Here is a 23,905-nt window from a genome sequence, read left to right as displayed (position 1 = left end):
TAAGTCGTCTGCGCTTTAGTGTGTTTTTTGGGGTTTGGTTTTTTTGTTTTCAGTGCTAACTGCACCCAGGAAAAAGCCAAGTGCTTTTCTCTCTTGGCACCGTTTGTGTGGGAGTAGTTAAATTAAGCCTTCCACTGTGGAATCCCGACTGTTTGCATCTGAAATATAGTTATTCTGTGTATAGCTGGGAAGGAAGAGGAATCGTCTCAGTGTTTGCTGCCCGGTTTTTAGGCTGCAAAAGAACAAGAACTTCCAACCTGGCCTCTTTCTTTGAGATCCTTTTCTTTGGGACTTGCAGCTGAACTTTTCTTGGTTTGTAACTGGTGTCCATGAGACTGAGAGTGCACGAGGGTGCATAACGATTAGGGCACAGGCCTATGTGCTGCACTTCTTGCACTGCAAGCCAAATGTGCAAACCAGGGCTTACGTTTTGTTCCCGGAGCTTTAGTATGGGAGCTGGACTGAGCAAGGTTTTAAGCCGGGCTGTGCAAGAGTGAGGGAATGTGATGGAGCATGTAGCTGAGCAGGCAAGTGCATAACGCTAAGGTGTGTGTTACTTTTTGTGGGATGCGAGTTAAATGTGGAGACAGCAAGAGCTTGCTGAGCTGGCACTTTTTGTGACCAGTATTTTCAGGAGATACAGTTAGTTCAGGTTCAGGAGCTCTGCAAGAGTGAAAGAAAGAAGGAGATATTACATTTAGTTTTAAAGGTAAGCACAATGGCCTCATTTTATGTGGTGTTGATATCCTTCGAAGTGATTGTGAAACCCAGTCTATGTTTCCCAGAGAAAATTAAGACGCTTGGGCTCAGTGAGAGAGCAAAAATATAAAAGCACATGCAGCTGAAAAAAAGAAGCCTAATACAAACCTGTGTTGTGCAGTGGTTTAAAGTCACATAGGAAAAGTGATACCCAGCACTGCTTCTTTTGTACTAGGACTTTTTCTTTAAGGCAACGAATGCTGAAGGCCTCTATGGGAGACTGGAAGAATAGGACTCCACGTGAGCTTTCAAAGAAAGTTCACCTTCTATTTGAAACCCCCTGGTCTAGAACAAAAATCAAGGGGCAAGAAGAATTCCCGTGCCAGGAAAGAAACAGTTGTTTGAGAATCCCTTCTCTTTGAAGCTTTATAACTACACCCATCTGTATCAGTGTAAGCGTGTTCCATCTTACCTATTAATAGATTTGCCTTTGGAGCTTAGGGACTAAACTGTTAAATTCCAGGCAAAAGCTCGTTCATGATTAGCATCAGCTGAGGATGTTCTTGCTGGCTCAACATTGTAATTCGCACCCACTGAACTGCATCAAACTCCCTGCTTACGTTCACTTTCCCCGTCTCGATGTACCATCCTAGCCTCTCACTCAGGCAGGATACCAAACACCTTCAAAGCATCCAGCAACTGCTTCTGTACAAAAAGTCCTAGAACAAAAAGCAGTGCTGGCCTTCCTCTTTCCCTGCAGCCTGTAAACTAGCCCAAACATGTTATTCAAAACCGATTTAATTCTCAACAATATATAGTATCACATTCTCTCAGTGTGGCAGAATACACAGCTAAACAGAGGCATTTCTAATTTTATCAGTTCTGACTGATACATGTGCTGGGATAGAAAGCATTTGCTGACTTTCCCTGTGCTATCTGATATTGGCAGTGCAAACACTTCCACATACATTTAATGTCGCAGTATCCAAGCAGCTATATTGACACAGAAGGAAGTATCACGACCAAAGGCCTTCCTTAATTACTCCCTTTTGCAAGCAGCCTTCTTTAAACTGCCCACAGCATACTGCTACTACGCTTCTTCCTTCTCACACATATGCCATATGCGCGACACTTGCAGGTCCCCTTCAAACATTTAGCATCTGTTCCCATGAAAGAGTTCTAGAAGTAAGAGCTAGTGCTGGTCTGCACCTTCCCCTTGCCGCATGGAAGCCATACTGAACCAACCACTCTACTCTGTATTTTTGTCACAGCTATGTCTGAGTCAAGGTTTTAAAAGGTTAAAAGTTTAGCTAAGAGTTGGAAGAAATTTGTATTGATTAAGATACAAAGTAGAAAAACAAAAAATAAGTTAATGATTATTAGATGCCTAAGCTAGAGCTAACGGATGTATTATTTACCATTATATTTTTGTTTTAAGTTTTGTTTATAGAAGTTTACAGAAAGAAACATAATAAATGAACTGTCATCAAAACAAATTGAAACTAATAAAACCAAGAACAGCACCTGGGTTTCATAATAATTAAAAGTAGGAGATGTTGGGCTGCACTAAGAGGTCATGAAGGCCTGCCAACAGTAAGAAGGTAAAAAGGTCACTGTGAGGAAGATATTCCTGACTTCATCTTTCAGGACCACTTACCCAATTCAAGACCACCGACCCAATTCAAGAGAGAAACTGTACACGCATGAAAGACTAATGATCTCATTTTAATACAAAGCAGAGAATGGGAGGTGCTGGGGTCATACATATGTAGAAGATGTAAAACTTTGAGTAATAAATAGAGAACAAACAACCTTGTACTTTGCTGGCATGTCTTTAGGAGGCTACTCCCATGCCACCCGCTGGTGCCTGAATAAACATACCACTTTCTAACTTTAATTAGTTAGAGGGTCTTTTGTCCATGGATATTGAGATTTAACGAATCATGTCTACCCTCCTGTTCTTTAGATCTCAATGATAACGATAAACAGAATGGTTTCCATTAAGGCTCGAATAGGAGTACATACTAGCCTAGGAAGCTTTTGTTGACCTTTCTCCCTTCTGATTGAGAACCTGAATTCAGAAGGCAGCCGAGTGGCAGCCATGCTCCTCTTGCAGCCCGTGCACTGCGCATAGAGCCACGGTGCTCTGCAGGTATATTCTCAGCCTTGTATAACATCACGATCCTTCAATTCTCCTAGTACTCCAAAAATTCCATCTGCTTCTTCCACAGAATGTTGTGCCAGCACAGAAGTCTAGTGCACTGCTTCTGTGAAAACACATTAGTTCCATGTACTTTTCCTTCTCAGTTGTACATTCCATTACGTGCTATCACTGTTATAGTCTGAATCTAAATGGTAATGTTTTCGGCTATGTTTCACACAGATAACTGGTCTAGGACAAGAAGCTTGCTTAGACCTTGCTCCTTAATGCTTGCAAACTTGTATTTGCACAAAATGGAACTCTCTTTCCTTTAGAACCTGCAAACTGCAATCAGCTTATTGTGCTCTGCACTTTCCTTCTCACCATGTCATCACAACCTTTACAGATTGTAATGACTAAAGATCTTGATATACCTCTTGCACAGAAAATATTCCAGGATAAAAACATTCTCTTGATTATACCTTCTCATCAGCCAGATTGTGGTAGTTTGTTAAAAGGCTTGGAAATTGAAGGACTAGTTCAGGAATTGCTTCTCTTCTCGCACATATTGTTGAAACATCCTGCTACAAAGACATACCTAACAAATGCTCCTTTTCTTGCCCACCTTTGAGTATGAAAGTACATGGACACGCTGGTTTCTGCAAATTTGAAAGTGCCTGACCTTACCTGAAGCTGAGCAAAGGATTGCAGAGCAGCAGAATGCGATTGCAGTCATATGATGCAATAGGAAGTGGACTCCACTTTTGGAACAAAAACATGTTTCCTTGCATACAGGGCATGGTTTGAGCAAGCTTCTTGGTCCTGGCACATTTATTTTTATGAGCTAGAGCTGAAAGCTTTTCTGTTTATATTCAGACTACAAAGAGAAGCATGTAAATACGATGGCACATAAAACTGAGAAAGAAAGTGTATGGCACTGGGGTGTTTTCACAGAAATAGTGTGCTGGATTTCTTCTCTGTTGGCACATTGTTGTGTATAAGAGGTTGAAATTTCGCACTCTGGGAGAATGAAAACATAAAGCTGAGAACAAACACGGAGCACCATGGTTGTGAGTGTAGTGTACAGGCTGCAAGAGGAGCATTTCTGCCACTCAGGTGACTGTCTATGACCATTAGTTATGCTGGTACCTGTGCTGACCCCTTGTGGAAACAATTCCCTAGATCTTTAGACTCTGAGATTCAGAAAATACTATGGCAGAAGATGCTGAGAAGGTAAGTACTTTGTGCACAAGTGTGTTACTGTGACTTACATGTGGCAAGGGGAAGGTGCAGAGCAGCACTGGCTTTTCTGTCTGGAACCTTTTTTATGGGAGAAGCTGAGTGACATGAAAAAGGGACATGCAAGAGTGAAAAATGTTGCGGTACATATATCTGCCAAGGAAGGTATAGAGCCACGTTGTATTGTGCGCACTTTAAAGACTGCAGAGAGAAGGGATAATTGAGGCCTTCTGTCCTGACACATACTTCTCTGTTGGACTCTGCAACACTGAAGGGGTATGAATATGTCCATCTCCAGGCTGTGTGATGGAGTTCAATGGGTGTGAATTATGTGTAGAACAAGCAAACGCATTCTCAGCTGACACTGATTGTGAAGGAATTTTTGGCTGGACTTTCTCAATTCTGTCGATGGGCTTTGAATGAAGATTTAAAAACAGATGAGAGGGAACGAGCATACACTGATCCTGTGGTGTGTACTTGAAAAGCTATGAGGAGAAGGAATTATCCAGCAACTGTTAATTTCCTGGTGCATGTATTCGTCTAGCTTCTTGTCCGGTCACCGATAACTGTGCGAGACGTAGCCAAAAACTTCTCGCACAGAACACTGTGCTGGCGCAGCAGCTGTCCAGTGCACTGCTTCTGTGGCAACGTGCCCGTGCCATGCACTTTCCTTCTCAGCTCTATCAGTCTTGTAGCCTGACTTGAACTGGAGAAGTTTTTGGCTACGTCTCGCACAATTATTGCTGACAGGACAAGAGGCGTGCCCCTTATGCACGGAAACTTGTATTTGCACCACAATCAAGTGGCAGTCCTCTTTCCTTTACAGTGTTGTGTGTGAGAGGTAGGTGGGCATTTCACACTCCGGGAGAATGAAAGCGCGCCTCTTTGGTAAGGCGAAGAATGAAGCTGCAGAACACCGTGCCTGTGTGTGTGCCAGGTACAGGCTGCAAGAGGAGCGAGGCTGCCACGCGCTTGCCTGCTGAATTCAAGTTAGCTAACGTTAAGGGCAAAGGCCTGTGACAGTTACCTGTGCCCGTACCTCTTCCTATCCGAGCCCTGTGTGGAAATACCTAGCTTTAGCTTTAGGCTCCGAGACTGAAACACTATAATAATGGCAGAAGACGCTGAGAAGGAAAGTACACAGGGCAGAAGTGTGCTTGGTGTGGCTGACATGTGGCAAGGGGAAGGTGCAGAGCAGCGCTGGCTTTTTCTTCCAGAGCTGGTTTTAAGGGAGCAGCTGCTGGATGCTTGCAAAGGAGCTGCCAGAGTGAGAACTGTGACGGCACGTCTATGTGAGAAGGAAGGCACAGAGCCGTGGTGTGGTAGATGCAGCTGCTATGAGAAGCGGGTGGTTTAGGAATGCCTTCTGTTTTGACCCTTGCTTCTCTGCGCAGATACAGCCGCTTGCACTCTGCAACACTGAAGGCGTATGAAAGTGCATCTCTCCAGGGTTGTGCAAGGGAGTTCGAGGGCTGCGAGTTCCATGTCGTGCCAGCAAGAGCATTCTCAGCTGACACTGATGGTGAACGAGCTTTCAGCTGGACTTTTGCAATCCCGTCTCCAGGCTTCGAATGGGACGTACCAGGAGCTGAGAAGGAATGCGCATAGACTGATGCTGAGGCATGTATCTGAAAAAGCTGTGAGGAGAAGGACTTATCTAGCAACTGCTGCTTTCCTGGCACAGGAATTCTTCTGGCACCTGGATCATGGTGCAAATTAAGGCTTTTGAATGGAAAGGGGAAGTGTCTTGTGAGTGGCGTGTTGAACCTTGCTCGCCCAGAGACCTTTAGGATCCGCTGCCTTAAACAAGACGTCCTAGAAGAGAAGAGGCAGTGCTGGCCATCACGTTTCTTATGCAGCTTTGAACTGCACACCACACATTTGTACTAGGCTTCCTGATTACAGCTGCACGTGCTGTTAGGTTTTTGCTCCCTCCCTGACTCCAGCTCCACAGTTTTCATCTGGAAACAATAGAGCGGGTTTCACAGTCACATCGAAGGAGAGCAACACCATGCGAGCTGGGGCTATGAGCTTTCTTTTCAAACTTAATATATCATCACATTTTTCTTTCAGTCATGCAGCGCTCCTGAAGCTGAACCTACTTGATCAAGTGTAAATATCAGCCACAAAAAGGGCCTGCACAGCAAGCTGTTGCTGACTCCACATTTTCCTCGTAGTCTGTGAAAAGCAACACAGCCCCCGGAGTTATGCCCTTTCCTGCTCAGCTACGTGTCCCATCACTTTCCTGCGCTCTTGCAGAGCCCAGGTTCAAAACTTAGGGCATCCAGCTCCTGTACCAAAGCGCCTAGAACAAAAAGTAAGTGCTGGCCTTCACCTTGGCCCCACAGCTTCTAAAGTGCAGCACGCACAGCCTTGTGCGCTCAGCTTTAAGCACCCTCACACACTTTCAGTCTCACAGAGTCCAGTCGCAAAACTGGAAACGTTCAGGAGCTGCTCCCACAGAAAAAGGTCCTAGAAGAAAAGGGCCATGCTAGAATTCCCTTTTCTTTTGCCGCCTACGAGCTGCACAGCAGACAATGAAACGATTCGTCTTCCTTCCCAGCCCCCTGCGCGATCACGTTCTTTCAGTCTCGAAGAGCCGGCATCCACAACGGAGCTCTTACACCAACTGCTCCCACACTAACGGTGCCCCGAGAGCAAAGTGCCTGGCTTTTTCCTGAGCACCGCGAGCGCTCATAAAAATAACCACACGATGGTGCTGTTGACTTGCAAAAGAACGACCTGCACCTCGCCGAGCTCTAAATCACGCCAAGCTCCAAGCTGGCAACGTGGCTGCTCTCCAATCAACAGTGTCACGACAAAGAGAGACCGCTGATCTTCGCCTTCCAAGTGCAAATTCGTATTTGCACCACACTCAAAGGGCCACACGAATTAATCCTTCGCGCTATGTGGCGATCTGTTAATCCATTGCTTTTCCTATTTCACATGTTCCCCCTGTTCCCTGCCCTAGCCTTGGCCCCTCCCTCGGTTTCTCCCTATTGATTCCTGTACCCCAACCCCGCCTAGGGACCACCCCGGGCCCTGACAAAACCCCCCCGCGCTCAGACCACGAGGTGTCTCTACCTCCGGAGATCGCTGGGACCTGATGTGAGATTAAAATCCTCTTAACCCACGTGGGGAGACCCTTCTCTACCTCTTTTGTCATCACTGTGTTGTAACGCTGATAGCTGGCCAGAGCAAGATCGTGGGACCGTCTGAAATGGACTACAGGATAATGACTGAGTCGCATTGCCCATGCAGACCCTCTGAGCTCTTAGGAAGCTACAGCCTGCTAAGCTAAACCTAGCGGTTACAACAGCACTAATAAATCTTTTCGTTCTCGCAGAGTCTGGCTATAAAGTTGAAAACATTGGGCAAAACCACACCTCACAAAAGCGCCAGCTGAGAAAGCTCTCGCTGCCTACAACTTCAGCCGAACCCATCCAATTGCAGCCATCCAAGAGAGGAATTATGAGCCCTTCTCAAAAGAAATGGCATCCCCTCCTCCTAAACAGACAGCATCCAAGGGTTGATCCCATACAAAGGTGCCAGAAGACTGTTACTGGGTACTGCCTGTCCTGGACGCTGTGTCAGCTGCGCACCAAGACTGAGCATGGAGAGTGCTTACCTTGTCCAAAGCACGGGCATTGCCAGAATTTCCAAAGACCACCTCTGAGGAGTGGAAAACACATGCCAAATTAAATCCTTCAGGAGGCCACTTTAAAAAGATGGATGCCAACCTCATCATGTTACAAACTGAGATACTGCTTGCACAACAAATAACACTCCCTTAACCTTGTCTTGCCTTACAAACACACCTCACACCTTGCCTTGCCCTGTCCTGCCCTGCCTTGCCTTGCCCTGCATATCCCTGTCCTGCCTCTCCTTGCCTACCCCTTTCTTGCCTACCCCTTTCATGCCTTGCCTTGCCTTGCCTTGCCTTGCCACTCATCCCCCGCCTAACTTTCTTCCCTTTCTTCCCTGGCCTTGCCTTGCCTTTACTGCCCTGCCATTGACTTGACTTGTCTACCCATCACTGCACTTATCTTCCTCTGCTCTGTCTTGCCTTCATCTTCTGGGCCTTCTCCTGCCTATCAATCCATGGCCTTGGCTTGCCATTTTGACTGAACCTTGCTTTTCCTTGCCATTCCTCTCCATCCTCTGCCTTGTCTTGCCCCACCTACCCATGTCATACTTTGCAATGCCATCCATACCCATCCCCCGCCTTTAACTGCCTAACCCTCTCTTCTCAGATCTTGCCTCACTTTGTGTTCCTTGCTTTCCACTAGCCTTGCCTTTCCTATTCTTCTCTTGCCTTGCCTTTGCCCCTCCTCCTGCTACGTCATAGCTTTGCCTTGCCTTTCCCTCCATTTCCTCCATTTGCCTTGCCTATCCTTACCTCACTATGCACACCGCAACCTTGCTTTGTCTTACCAACCCCTTCCTCGCCTTACCTTTCCTTTCCCACTCCTCCCTTGCCTTGATTTCCCCTCCCCTTTCTTAATTAGCACCATGATCCAGGCACCAGAAGAATTCCCGTGCCAGGAAAGCAGCAGTTGCTAGATAAGTCCTTCTCCTCACAGCTTTTTCAGATACATGCCTCAGCCTCAGTCTATGCGCATTCCTTCTCAGCTCCTGGTACGTCCCATTCGAAGCCCGGAGACGGGATTGCAAAAGTCCAGCTGAAAGCTCGTTCACCATCAGTGTCAGCTGAGAATGCTCTTGCTGGCACGACATGGAACTCGCAGCCCTCGAACTCCCTTGTACTTTCCTTCTCAGCGTCTTCTGCCATTATTATAGTGTTTCAGTCTCGGAGCCTAAAGCTAAAGCTAGGTATTTCCACACAGGGCTCGGATAGGAAGAGGTACCGGCACAGGTAGCTGTCATGGACCTTTGACCTTAACTAACTTGAATTCAGCAGGCAAGCGCATGGCAGCCTCGTATTACCGCAGGCCTAGGGCTAGAGTATATCACTGTGTCCCACAGCCGTAGGGAGGAGGAGGAGAGAAGATCCAGCAGGCAGGAATTGTGCAGCAAGTTTGATTTATTTAACTATTTTACAAACTCTTTTATAGACTTTTTTCTTTATAGTCTAATTGGACAAGGATCAGCCACCCCTTGGGGGTGACTGGCTAAAATCCTAAAACATCCATTGTCAAAATATTTTTCTACTGTACCATAAACAAGACTTTTCAAGGTTGCAGGTGGTTTGGTTGCTTACATAACTCTGCTACCTCTTCCGTGAGAGAGAAAAGTCTCTCACAGACTTAGAAAATAGCAAGAAAATCCTTGCTAGCAGCATTTTTGTATCTACAGCCTCGCTCCTCTTGCAGCCTGTACCTGGTGCACACACAAGCACGGTGTTCTGCAGCTTCATTCTTTGCCTTACCAAAGAGGCGCACTTTCATTCTCCCGGAGTGCAAAATGCCCACCTACCTCTCACACACAACACTGTAAAGGAAAGAGGACTGATGTGGGAGTGTGTTTCTGTTTGGTTTGGTCCGGGTCTCCCCTTTGGATTTGTATTATTGTGATAACCCGGTTTGTACCCTCCCAGTTTCATGTTAATTGCCTTACTCTCCCTCCTTGTCTCCTCCCGGGCTCCTGCCAATAGCATTGGCACTCCTCCCAGGCTTCTAGAAAGCTCTGGCCGGAGCGTCGAGTGATTGGCCATGGAGAAAGGGTCCTTCCCTTCCTTTCCCCTGACTGATCCCTTTGTGCGCCCTTCATCCCATAGACTGCACCCTCCCCCTCCGTGATTGGATACCCTTGTGATCCCTCCCTTGTTGCCACCCCCCCATAAAACCTACTGCACGAGCCTTCCAGGCTCGCTCAGATCTGGGTTCCCCTGGGAGGTGAGACGTCGTGCTCGAGGGCACAATAAACTTCCTGGATTTCACCCAGATTGGAGTCTGCCTCCTTCTTCTACCACCTGCCTCTATTGCCGCAGTCCCGTGGAAGGACCCACAAGCCAGACCTCTGGTTTCCCTGATTCCGGAGGCTGGCCCCCGCAGCCTGCTGCGTCCAGAGCTGACCGAGCTGAGTGGGAACCGCTCTGAAAGGACGCAGAGGCAGACTGCCACTTGATTGTGGTGCAAATCCAAGTTTCCGTGCATAAGGGGCTAGATCCGAGCAAGCCTCTTGTCCTGTCAGCAATAACTGTGCGAGACGTAGCCGAAAACTTCTCCGGTTCGAGTCAGACTACAAGACTGATAGAGCTGAGAAGGAAATTGCATGGCACAGGCACGTTGCCACAGAAGCAGTGCGCTGGACAGCTGCTGCGCCAGCACAGTGTTCTGTGCGAGAAGTTTTTGGCTACGTCTCGCACAGTTATCGGTGACGGACAAGAACCTTGCCTCTTACGCACAGAAACCGCAGTCAAGTATTTGCAACAAAATCAAGTGGCAGTCGTCTTTCCATTAGTCTCCAAAGTTCCATCAGATTAGGCTTCCTCTGCACCTTCCTTCTCAGCTATAACAATCATGCACTTTACAGCCTTGTAATGATCCTGCTCGTACTTCTTGCAGAGCAAAATGTGCCAGGACTGAAATGTTGTCTTCTCATTGCCCCAATGGTGGTGGTTTGTTGAAAGCCTTGGAGAGTGAAGGAGTAAGTCAGGAACTGCTTCTCTCCTGACACCTGTTTTCACAATTCTGATGCGACAAAGACATACCTAGCAAGTGCTTCTGTTCTGGCACACTTTTGTGGTACAAAAGGACATGGACACCTAGGTCTATGAAGTCTGAGATTGCATGACCTTACCTCAAGCCGAGCAGAAAACTCCAGAGCAGCAGAGCACAACTGCAGTTCATAGGATGCATTAGGAAAGAGGACTCCACCCGTGGAACAAGCTTCCTTGCATAGGGGATGAGCTCCACGCAAGCTTCTTGTCCGGTCACCAATAACTGTGCGAGACGTAGCCAAAAACTTCTCGCACAGAACACTGTGCCGGCACAGCAGCTGTCCAGCGCACTGCTTCCGTGACAACATGCCCGTGCCATGCACTTTCCTTCTCAGCTCTTTCAGTCTTGTAGTCTGACTCGAACTGGAGAAGTTTTTGGCTACATCTCACACAGTTATCGCTGACAGGACAAGAGGCTTGCTTGGAGCTTGCCCCTTATGCACGAAGACTTTTATTCATTCCATAGGTGGAGTCCTCTTTCCTAATCATCCTATGAACTATGCTTCCTGATTTCAGCTGCGTGCGCCATTATTTTTTTGCTCCCTCCCTCCCTCCCAGCTCCACAATTTTCATCTGGAAATAATAGAGTGGGTTTCACAGTCATTTCAAAGGAGAGCAACACCATGTGAACTGGGGCTATGAGCTTTCCCTTCAATCTAAATGTATCATCACATTTTTCTTTTGATCGTGCAGCAGTCCTGAACATGATCCTACTGGTCTCTTCTCAGCCTCTTTTGGCTTTTTTTTACTGGCTTGCTGCCTGGTAAAGGCTCTCCTTGTATCTTAGCCTATCCCAGCTCCAGATGGAAGTGCAGTGCCTGAGGTGCTGTTTGGATCTTAGGTTTCTGTTTAATATATGCCTGTGGTTTATGGCTGTCTGAATGCCTCCAAGGACCCCTAAAAACTAACAACTCCTGCTGCTGACAGCAGGCTCCACTTACACTTCCCCCTGCACCTTTGTGTCTGGGCCATGTGTTCCTGCCCTGCCTGACTCTTCTTTGCAGCCAATCTGACAAACACCAGCACCAGCAACCCCCTTCAATGCGTGACAGAATACCAGCCCCTGGGAGGGATTTCTTGGCTACTGCTTTGGTTCCAGGATGGAGTTGACTGATGAGTCTGTTCCAAACCACACCTGTTATTCTTGAAGCCCCTCCTGCCACGCTGCTCCAGGGGCACCATTTTGTGACCTTGCCCTGTGCTAGTCTGGCCAATACAAGTGCCCCAATATTCTGGTGAGTAACCTGCTGCTCTTCTTTTACTGGTCATATGACACTAGAAGCATCCAGAATCGACAAACAGAGAAATTTGGAGGGAACACTGGCCTTCTCTCCCATCTGTGAAGCTTATTAAAGGTGGCTTTTAGCATCAAACAAGACATCCCATGAAAAGCTAAGAAAATACCAAATGTCATCTTAATTGGGGAAATGGACTCTTGGGCACATCCGCTTTCAGCCAGCCTTCCTAGGAGTGTGGAATATGGGGTTATATTTATTAAAATGGTTAAGGCTTATGGTTACCAGAAGGCCCTGTGGGAAAGGCACAGCTGTGGGCTGGATGGTTGAAAGTTGGTTGAGGGGTGAGAGGCAGCTGCGAGTGAGGAGAGAGTCAGTTGAGTGACAGCTGGAAGTGACATTGTGATTGGCTGGAGGAACGCGTGGACAGCATATGAACGGGAAGCTGATTGGCTGATAGGATGCGTGGACAGCAGCACTTCAGCTGTGCCAGCCAATGGGTGCCCTTCTTCTGTTATGTTAGGCTTCGGTTTGGTTTCAGTTGAGATTAAGGGTATAAAGAGGGGGTGACTTTTGGCAATAAACGGATTTTCTTTGGACATACAAGGGGGTCTGTTGTCTTTGTTCCCCATTGCTACACTAGGAGTCCTCTCTCCCACCAATCTGTGGGCTGCAAGACTGGCTTCTGCAGAAAATGTTGCCTGGAAACTTGTTGCATGAAACCAGTAGAACTGTGCCTTTCCATTTCCTACTCCAAGTGGCTATTCTGGGTTGAAAAGCAACTGGAATGTTAGGAATTGTTAGGAGAGGAACATAAAACAAAGTAGAGCCTCCTGTACTAGTTTGAAAACAAACCAGTGGGAGGCACCAAGTCAGAATAACAATTTAATAGGGAAATTTTTTTAAAAAGGCAGAAAATGCTGGTTCAAACTGACAGAGTCAGGATACAACCTGACACCGTGTTAGTCAGGGTGGCAGTAGCAGTCCGATAAAATGGTGGCTGCAGTCCTCCTGAAGTGGTGGATGTGATTCTGTTGAAGCAGTGATCCTGTAGAAAAGGGTCCGCTCTTCCTCAGAAGGTCCAGTGGTGGCTATGTGATTTACCAAAAATATGAATATCGATCTAATATTGATATCCAACTGAGACGGACAAAAACTCTCTAACAGTTTAGAGTTAGAAAGTGTGTGTTTTATTTGGCGCCAGGCACTGCATGGGATAGCTCCCTAAGACGCAGGGCCCCGATACAAGCAAACACGATACCTTTTATTTACAAATATTATGAATATCCAAAGTACAAATGCATATTCATAACATTAACACCTCCCATTCTCCGCTTCATATGGAAATGAGCTTAAATGTCATTAAACATGCATAGTGTGTGTTCTGAATTGAGTCAGTGGTCTTGAATTGGGTCAGTGGTCCCAAGAAAGATGAAGTAACTCATCTTCCTCATTTTGACCTTTTTGCCTTTCTGAGTTTTAACAATCCTAATTACTTTAGTGACCTCTAAGCTTCTTCTTGCATGACTTTTGAACGGGTTTCCACCAAGGGAGGAAATTGGTAATTGTCCTTGTTCCCTACACCAACTTATCAATGTTTCTACTCCTCATTCTAAGCACAGCTAAGCAAACATGCAAATGACAGATCATCAGTTATTTGGTAATCAGTTACTAACATCTTAAAACCCATTTCAGGTCCAGCTCTCTTAACTATTTTAATTAACTCTAGCTGGGCCCAAATTCCTTCCTATTCTAACTAATTTCAACACAGCTAGCCTATAACTAAAATCTCTATGTTTCTTCTAAATCTATGTTTCATATGTAGCTCCTGTTCTCTGGGAATCCAGTGGAAAGGGTGTCTGTGGTGTTCAGAATCTCAGATTATATCCAGGATGGAATGTTTGGTTCCTCCTGGGTGGAGCATCTCACAATGGGATGATGAGTCATGACTCAAGGCGTTGATTGGGCTCATTAACAGAAGATAGTCCGGAGGGAGTTATCTCTGATTCACGCGGCAATGCATTGATGGCCCATTAATCAGAAGATAGTCCCAAGGGAGGAGGCAAGGAAACACTGCCCCACCTGGTTTCAACAGCTCATGAGGATGGTAATAGAATACACTGCAACCCAGGACACCTCCCTGTAAATCTGTCTTAAATAATGTGTCTGCTTCAGCCCTGCTGTCTCAGGCAGAGCTAGCAAAGCTACAAAGGTGATGAGAGGGCCGGATCAGCTTCTAGGCAGTGGATAAGGAGACACATGGAGGCTCTTCTAGAATAGAGGTGAGCAAGAGAGAACACAGCAAGGGTCTATAAATTGCCAGGGGCTTAAAGAATATTCACTGGCAATACTGCATTTTGAAGGCACAGAGAGTCGGAGAGCAAGCCTTGGTCCCCAGCTGGTGACACCAGGTGCCCCTCGGAGGCTGATGGCTGTGTCATTAGAGATTTGTGTTGGCTGAGCCCTGCCTGAGCACACTACTGAGCAGAGCCTCTCTAACAGGAACAGACTGACAGGGGCACCAGGCCCAGTCAGGGCTGCCTTCTGCATCAATCCCTCCTGTTGCCCTGATGGAAGACCCAGACTAGAGAGCTAAGCTCAGTCTCTTGCTGCAGAGGAGATGCCCTCCCCAGGGTGCAGGAGAGCTGTACTGCAAGGCTTGGTGACCTACCAGAGACTGGTCTGGCAGACAGGCAAGAGAGAGGGGCAAGCACAGGGTGGTGGCTGAAGGGAACAAGACAGGGAAAAAGCAGCTTAAGGAGACAGAAGCAGGTATAAAAAACAAAGGGCCATTAAACACAGCGATACCATATCTGGCCAAAAAGAAACAGTTTGCCAAATTCAGTGTTTGTCAAGAGAGGAACATTTGCACACCTGCACTTCTGCAGTAAAGGGACATCATTTGTGAAGAAAATAATTGCTGGCCCCACAGAGCCTGTGAACTGCATGGCGTTTTTGTGCATTTTCCCAGCCAGCACTTCCAGTTGTAAGGAGTGAAGAACCCCAGTGTGCTGTTTGGGAGCTGCTTCCTGCAGGCATGCCCTAGTGCCCTCTTCAATATAGATGGTAAGTAAGGATATGTCAAGCAAAAAATAAACAAGCAAATAAATAAATATATAAATATTATGGTCCAGTCTTCACATGTCAAGTGGTAGAATGTGGGCACTTAGAGTTGTTCCAGGCTGCTGTGGGGTTGTCTTCCAGATGTTCGAGTCACTTGTGTATGTGTATCAAAAGGCTTTTCCCATTTCACAGTTAATTCAAAGCAATGTGAGCTCAGATTGACCGGTTTCCTGATGTGAGTGTTCCTGCCTTTATAAAGAATCAAAATGGTGGAAGGTGTTTCTCTTCTATATTATTTCAAATCAAATAATATGTTTGTCAATCTTGCACAAAATGTTAGTGAGACATTGGAAAGATAAATAATTTAATATTATGAAAAATTAATTTCCTTTTCTGGAATAAATTAATGTGATTCTTATATCACTATTTATATAAGTACTCCTATATTATATTAAATTAACCTTGTAATCAATTTACAGCACTGTAATCATAAATCACATTTTGAAGGATGTTAAAAAGAGAGTTTATTTTTGTAGGATGTAACTGTTTAAAAGAGGGTTTGGACAACAGCAATAAAATTGGAGACAATTCAGGAATACTATTCCTGGTTGTAATAGAGGAGCAGCTGCCACATTTGGTGGAGTGAGTCCTTTAAATCCCCAGGCATCAGCTCAAGAGGTGGAGGAATAAGGAAGGTATAGCTGTTCCCAAATGTCATGTAGAAATCTCCTGAATTTTGTGATCTTTGATCACCTCAAAGAAACATCTACATAAAAATTTTATAGGCACCATCTTTTATATGCCTGTGCACAGGATTTGTGTGCACAGGATTTGTATGCACAGGTGAGTACAGGCACACATGCATATGGAATGGCATTTTTCCGGTTGCTTTTATAAGCTTCAGACTTGGCCTAGTTTACTGAATTGGATCCTGTGGGGTTTTACAAAAAAATATCTTTACAAATGGTGTTCCTAAAAGATTTTACACTATTTCCATAAAAACAAATTTCAAGTCATCTCACCTTACTATTACCATTTAAAGGAGGCATGTTAAAATTCACCACTATTTGTCCTTGTCCTGGGGTGATGTTATAAGGGGTTTTTTTATTCCTTAACCATCTGCTTAATGCCCAAGGACACTGTGTATTTAAGATGGACCCGGAGGGCGGGGCCGGAGCAACGAGGCCAGGTGCAGGTCGGTTGAACGGCTCGGCCCAACGGCTGGGGGCTCCAAGGGTCTCGGCAGGGCTTTTTTGGTTTTTTTTTCATTCCGGCTAGCTGGAAAAAGGTTGTGTTGGGTTTTTTTGTTCTTTTTCCCTTCCCTCCCCCTTGCCTCACTGCCTCCCTTCCCTTCCCTCCAGGCCGGGGAGCCTGCGGAGTGGCCCCAGCGGGCCCGCAGGGTGGCCCCAGCTGGTCCAAGCCCGTGTTTTCTGTTCCCTCTCTGGGAATTTGTTCTATTTGGAGTTTTGTTTTTTGTTCTGTTCTACCCTGTTTTGTTTTGTATTAATAAACAGTTTGGTTTTTTTCCCACTTTCACTTGCTGTTACTAATTCATCTCATTGGCAGAGGAAAAGGGGAGGCCCTTTTCCCTTTGGAGCAGGCACTCCTTCCGGAGTGCTTCCTCCTAAAATTTTGTCTCCAAAAACCGAGACAGTCCTTCACCCAGAGCATTTTCCAAGGTCTGGTGAAGACAAAAGAGAGACTGTTGGTGACTTGTTGGGGGGCTGTGGTTCAGAGACACATTTTTCACTAGCAAGTGAATACCCCATACCAGAGACACTGATTTCCAGTACTGTGGCAGCCAAGAGGCAGATTGCTCATGTTTTTCAGCGTAAAATGCCTTTTATTTTTCATTCATGGCTTTCTCTTTTTCAAGTTCAAATGGTTAGGTCTTGTCTCCACTCAATAACACATTAAAAATAAAAATTTGAAATATTTTCCTTTGAAAGTAACTTCTTGTCTTGGTTTGAAAGACAGGTGTCTGCTAAGGAAGGCAGGAGCCCCCCTTGGAATGGCAGATGCGACCCCCCTTCCCTCCGAGTTACTATAATTTTGAAATCAAGGGGCTTTTAGGCAAAGATGTGGAAAATAGGAATAACAGTTCTTTACTATTATATATCCATACGTGTATAACCAGTCAAACAAACAACAATAACTATGGCAGTAACAGCAAACAATCACAAACCCAGTCCCAGCCTTCTCAGCTGTCGGGCCCTTTCCCCTCGGGTGCAGTTCCGCTCGCAGCCGGCAGGGGCGCTGGCAGCTCCCGGTGAGCAGGGCAGGTGCGATGGTTCCCCCGCGGCTGCAGGGGGCGCTCCGGAGCGAGCTCGGGGAGCACGCGGCACTGGTGGCCTGGGATCCCGGGAAGGGATGGAACAAAGGCTTCACAAACCGCTGGGCAGCCGATCCCGGTGTCTGGCCAGACCCTTGGGAACAGCAGGCTGGAACGGCAGGCTGGAATGGCAGGGATGAGTACAAATCCCGGGTGGCAGACGAGATGTATCCAAATGGGGAACCCCCCAGAGGCCTGGGCAGGCAGGGCGAGCAGGGCTACAACGCAGCGAAGGCTCAAAGCAACGGTGGGGCAGGGCAGCCACAGTCCAGCTCCCAGCGGGGCAGGGAAAGCGGGCTTGGGATCCCGGGGCTTTTCCAGCAGAAAGGAAAAAATAGATACCACCTATAAGTGGGCATGAGACCGAGGGGTGGATCTAACCATGGACAGTATCTCCAGCAGAAGGAAAAAACAGCCGAAGAAAGCAGCCTCCCTCTCTGTCCAAATGCCGAAGACCCAACTGTCCCCACACCCAGGTGAAACAAAAGAGTAGCCAGATGCACCCCACCCCCAGTGCTTAGGTCTTTGTTTTTCTGAAGTACCCAGCCATTTGTCCCCCTAGTAACACATATGGGGAAAATTCCTTTAACAGAAAAAAACCTAGGAGAACCCCTAAAACCCCAACATTATCCGAATTTTTCCCATACTAACATGTTACATGAAACTTAACCCTTTTAACCATATAAATTCATGCATCACTCTAATTATATACATATATACATGCAGATACTGATACAAGTACAGAGTCATGGGTAGTTCACCCTAAAACAAGGTCCCCTTGAGGTATGCATCGGGTCTCTCCATCCTTTTGCATCACCCACCAGGTGCAACCTGGTCCCTGAGCAAAAACAACCCCACGGAGGAGTTTGTCTTTGCTCGAGGCAGAATTAACCCAGACAGTTTTTCCAAGCATAACTCTCATGTGCACCACTGGAACCTTATCCCTGTCTGTTGTTTGTAGGGGTTTGGATTGGGCAGGGCCTGCTCGGCTGGTGGAGCCTCGGGTGTTAACGAACCAGGTGGCTCTTGCTAAATGCACATCCCAGTTTTTGAAAGTCCCCCCACCCAGTGCCTTCAAGGTGGTTTTAAGCAATCCATTACATCACTCAACCTTCCCAGCTGCTGGTGCATGGTAAGGGATGTGGTACACCCACTCAATGCCATGTTCTCTAGCCCAGGTGTTTATAAGGCCGTTCTTGAAAAGAGTCCCAATATCCGACTTGATTCTCTCAGGGGTACCATGCCTCCAAAGGACTTGCTTTTCAAGGCCCAGGATGGTGTTACAGGCAGTAGCGTGAAGCACAGGGTAGGTCTCCAGCCATCCTGTGGTGGCTTCTACCATCGTGAGCACATAGCGCTTGCCTTGGCGGGTTTGAGGCAGTGTGATGTAATCAATCTGCCAGGCCTCCCCATACTTGTATTTGGACCACTGCCCACCATACCACAGGGGCTTCACCCGCTTGGCCTGCTTGATCGCAGCGCATGTCTCACAATCATGGATCACCTGGGAGATACTGTCCATGGTTAGATCCACCCCTCGGTCTCGTGCCCACTTATAGATGGTATCTCTTCCCTGATGGCCTGAGGCATCATGGGCCTATCAAGCTAGGAACAACTCTCCTTTATATTGCCAATCCAAGTCTATCTGGGACACCTCTATTTACGCAGCCTGATCTACCTGTTTGTTGTTACGATGTTCTTCATTAGCCCAGCTCTTGGGGACGTAAGCATCTACATGACGGACCTTCACGGATAGCTTCTCTACCCGAGTGGCAATGCCTTTCCACTCCTCAGCAGCCCAGACTGGTTTTCCTCTGCGCTGCCAGTTTGCGTTCTTCCACCTTTCCAGCCAGCCCCACAGAGCATTGGCTACCATCCATGAATCAGTGTAGAGGTAGAGCTTTGGCCACTTCTCTCTTTCAACTATGTCCAGAGCCAATTGAACAGCTTTGAGTTCAGCAAATTGGCTCGATCCACCTTCTCCTTCAGTAGCCTATGCAACTTGTTGTGTGGGGCTCCATACAGCGGCTTTCCATCTCCAGCTAGCGCCTACAATTCAACAGGAACCATCAGTGAAGAGGACATATTGTCTTTTACTCTCTGGTAGCTTGTTATGGTGGGGCTTCTTCGGCACGAGTCACCTGCTCCTCTTCTTCTTCAGAAGATAACCCAAAAGTCTCACCTTCCAGCCAGTTCGTAATTATTTCCAAGATCGCAGGACAACTTGGGTTTCCAGTTTGGGCGTGCTGCATGATGAGAGCAATCCTTTTACTCCAAGTAGCGTCGGTGGCGTGATGTGTGGAAGGAACCTTTCCTTTGAACATCCACCCCAGCATCGGTAGTCGGGGTGCCAGGAGGAGTTGTGCCTCTGTGCCGATTACTTCTGAGGCAGCTTGGACTCCTTCATAAGCTGCCAAAATTTCTTTCTCTGTCAGAGTGTAGTTGGCTTCAGACCCTCTGTAGCTTCGGCTCCAGAATCCCAGTGGTTGACCCCGAGTCTCACCAGGCACCTTCTGCCAGAGGCTCCAGGACAGACCATTGTTCCCGGCTGAGGAGTAGAGCACGTTCTTCACCTCTGGTCCTGTCCTGACTGGGCCAAGGGCTACATTGTGAGCGATTTCCTGCTTGATCTGGGTGAAGGCTTGCTGCTGTTCAGGGCCCCAGTGGAAATCATTCTTCTTTCGGGTAACCAGGTAGAGAGGGCTCATGATCTGGCTGTACTTGGGAATGCGCATTCTCCAGAAACCTATGGCGCCTAGGAAAGCTTGTGTTTCCTTCTTGTTGGTCGGTGGAGACATTGCTGTGATCTTATTGATGACCTCGGTGGGAATCTGACGTCGTCCATCTTGCCACTTTACTCCCAGGAACTGTATCTCTCGGGCAGGTCCCTTGACTTTGCTCCTTTTGATGGCGAAGCCAGCTTCCAGGAGAATTTGGATTATTTTCTCTCCTTTCTCAAATACCTCCAATGCCGTGTTCCCCCACACAATGATGTCATCAATGTACTGCAGATGTTCTGGGGCCTCACCCTCTTCCAGTGCAGCCAGGATCAGTCCATGGCAGATGGTGGGACTGTGCTTCCACCCCTGGGGCAGTCGGTTCCAGGTGTACTGCACGCCCCTCCAGGTGAAAGCAAACTGAGGCCTGCACTCTGCTGCCAGAGGAATGGAGAAAAATGCATTGGCAATGTCAATAGTGGCGTATTGTGGGGTATGCCCAGCCACTGCCCTGGAGGGACGTCTGCTGAGATAAGGAGATTGAGCAATCTCCCAGCAGGACTCCCTGGAAAGGCAACCACTTTGGTCACGGCGAGGAAAGGCAGACCCACAGTCCTTTGGGAGACACTATGCAAACCATTCTGTAACCCATTGGTCTGTTGCCATCCCAGATCCTCTGTAATCCACTGGTCCCTTACTGATCCCCTCTATCCCTATAAAAGCAAGCTCTCTGGGGCCCCTCCCAGAGAGGGTTCTCGTCCCTGGCTCCCCCCTTCGCCGGAGGGGACCCATAATAAAGCTACCTTCGTGCGGAACCAGCCACACGAGCCTTCTCGTCTCTCTCTCTGGTCTGGCTTGGCCTGGAGTCTGCCCTGCAGAGCTGAGCTGGAATCATGAGCTGATAATCACTAAAGAGCTGACAGCTTCTGCAAGGGCCCTCCTGCCAGCAGCTGAGGGAAGACACCGGACCTCGGGAAGGCGATTCCTTTCGGGACCATCTCCCCGGGCCGGTCACCTCTTCCTGGGTCAGAGCTGCTGACCCCCTTCACCAGTTGTAATAGCGTACCACTTTGCTTCTTTGGACTCCAGCTCGTACTGTAGCTCCAACATGTCTGGCACGGCAGCGCTCAATGGTGGAGTCACTTCATTTAAGGCACGATAGTCCACAGTCAATCTCCATTCCCCATCAGACTTGCACACAGGCCAGATGGGGCTGTTGAAGGGTGAGTAGGTCTTGCTGACCACCCCTTGGCTCTCCAGCTCACGGATCATCTTGTGGATGGGGATCACAGCATCTCGATTTGTCCGATACTGCCAGTGGTGCACTGTCGAGGTGGCAATTGGCATTCCTTGCTCTTCCACTTTCAGGAGCCCAACTGCAGAAGGATTTTCTGATAGTCCAGGCAGGATGTTCAATTGCCTAATGCCCTCTGCCTCCACAGCAGCAATCCCAAATGCCCACCTGAGTCCTTTCGGGTCTTTGTAATAGCTGTTCCAGAGGAAGTCTATGCCCAGAATACACGGGGCCTCTGGGCCGGTCACAATCGGATGCTTTTGCCACTCCTTCCCAGTCAGGCTCACCTCAGCTTCCAACAGGGTCAACTGCTGTGATCCGCCGGTCACCCCAGCGATGGATACAGGTTCTGCCCCCACATGTCCCGTTGGCATTAAAGTACACTGTGCCCCAGTATCAACCAACGCATCATATTTCTGTGGCTCTGATGTGCCAGGCCATTGGATCCACACTATCCAGAAAACCCGGTTCTCCCATGCCTCTTCCTGGCTAGAGGCAGGGCCCCTCTAGCCCTGGTTATCATTCTTTCCCTGGGCGTACATGCCCAGAGGTCCCTTCAAGGGGATCCGACATATCATTTTTCCTTCTGTAATACCTGGCAGCTTGGTCACGGGAGGCTGAGGCTACTTTCACCTTAGCAGAACCCCCTCGGTAAGTGCCTCCCTCCTTGAGTTCATGCACCCGCACTGCCAGGACAGAAGTGGTTTTCCCATCCCACCTTCTCATGTCTTCCCCATGCTCACACAGAAAAAACCACAGCTCAGCTCGTGGGGTGTACCCTCTCTCTCTAGCTGGGGGATGATGGGCTCTGACTTGGGGGCCTGTGACTCGCACTGGTGCCACACTGATCTTCCTCATCTCCTCCCTCATCTCCTCCCTCATCTCCTTCATCTCCTCTTTGAGGTCCTGGACCACAGCAGAGACTTGAGCTTTCAGCAGACCATTGACCATACTGTCATAATTCCTGAGCTTGTTGGCAATAGAGCCCACTGTTTCTCGGTTATTGTCAGTATCAATCATTGCAATGAAGGTGGTGTATTGCTGTGGCCCTAGCTTTGCCAGGTTCCACATCATCTGTCCTGTGCACCTGACCTTATCGGGGTCATTACCATGCTGTCCATCCCTCCCAAAGAGTACTTCTAATACTGCCACTTCTCCTAGCTGCTGGATCCCTTCCTCAAGTGTCTTCCACTGCATTCTATGATGGTACTCCTGCATTCTTTCTTTGTGAATGAACCTTTCTCTCACACTCATTAAGAGCCGCTCCCAGAGAGAAAGGGGCCCTGGCTCCCTCACAAATATCTGGTCCACACCTGGGTCCTGGGTCAATGATCCCAGACACCTTGCCTCACCACTATCCAGTTGCACACCTGTGCCCATAAGGTCCCAAACCTGAAGCAGCCAGGTTGTATAGGCTCATGCCCCCTTCGCACAATGTCTTTTCGCATACTACGGAGACTGTCGTACAACAGGGACTCAGTGATGATTTCCGGCTCTGGCTCTCCTGCTGGTTGTGAGGGCCCTGGTTCCCCATCATCATTAACTAGTCGTACTGATTTGGTCTTATACTTCCTCCTTTGCACAGGGGCGACTTCTGCCAGCTGTGATTGTCCTTGTGGTTTAGCTGGAACCTGAACGGTTGTAACATCTGCGGGTTCCACTGCTGCACCATCAGGCTTACCCTCTTTGGGGAAGGGAGAGGGTTTTTCACTAGCTGAGGAGGTGTATTCCCTTAGCACTTGGCATATCTCCTGGCGCATCTCCTGCATCCCCTTCATCAGTACCCCCACCCAGTTCAGGTAGTCCATTTCTGAGGTGGGCTGTTGGGCGGTATCAGGCTGTGGGGCAGGGTCAGGCTGTGGGGCAGGATCTCTAGTGTCTGGGGCCGTGTCAGGCTCTGGGGCAGGATCAGGCTCTGGAGTACGATCTCTAGTCTCTGGGGCCGGTGTCTGGGTAGTTATCCAAGCCAATCTCAACTTATCCCTGAGTGCTAAATAGAGTAGGCCTACCAGCACCAGTTGGTTAGTACTCAGAGGGAATCTAAACCCTTCAAAAATTGGTGGGGTGGGCCCAAAAAACTGGTTGAGGGGTTGAGAGAAAACTTCCCCTGGTGTCATTTCCTCACAGAAGGTACCATTTTTAACATAACCCCAAAAACATGCACTCAGTGTGTGATAGCCCTTTATCCATGTGCCCACATTCCGGAGGAAGTTAACAGCCCATGAATTCCTCACCTTCTCGACCCATAGTGCAAACTGGATAACAGCAATAGTAGCCTTAGTCAGAGGACGCATGTTTAGGTAAGGAGCTGCAAAGGGGAAGAATATAGCCATGACCAACTGCCACCCAAACCAGGGTAAACTAGACCACATAGTGCTGCCTAACAAGGTTCCTATATCCAGCACACAAAATTAAGTTATCCAGGAACTGTTATTCCTTTTTCACCGCTCTCTCTTAATGCCCTCAGGCCTCACATTGGGCACCAAGATCTGTCTTGGTTTGAA

Source organism: Corvus hawaiiensis, chromosome 14 (genome assembly GCF_020740725.1).
Source record: "Corvus hawaiiensis isolate bCorHaw1 chromosome 14, bCorHaw1.pri.cur, whole genome shotgun sequence".
Lineage (NCBI taxonomy): Eukaryota > Metazoa > Chordata > Aves > Passeriformes > Corvidae > Corvus > Corvus hawaiiensis.
This window is presented reverse-complemented; position numbering follows the sequence as displayed.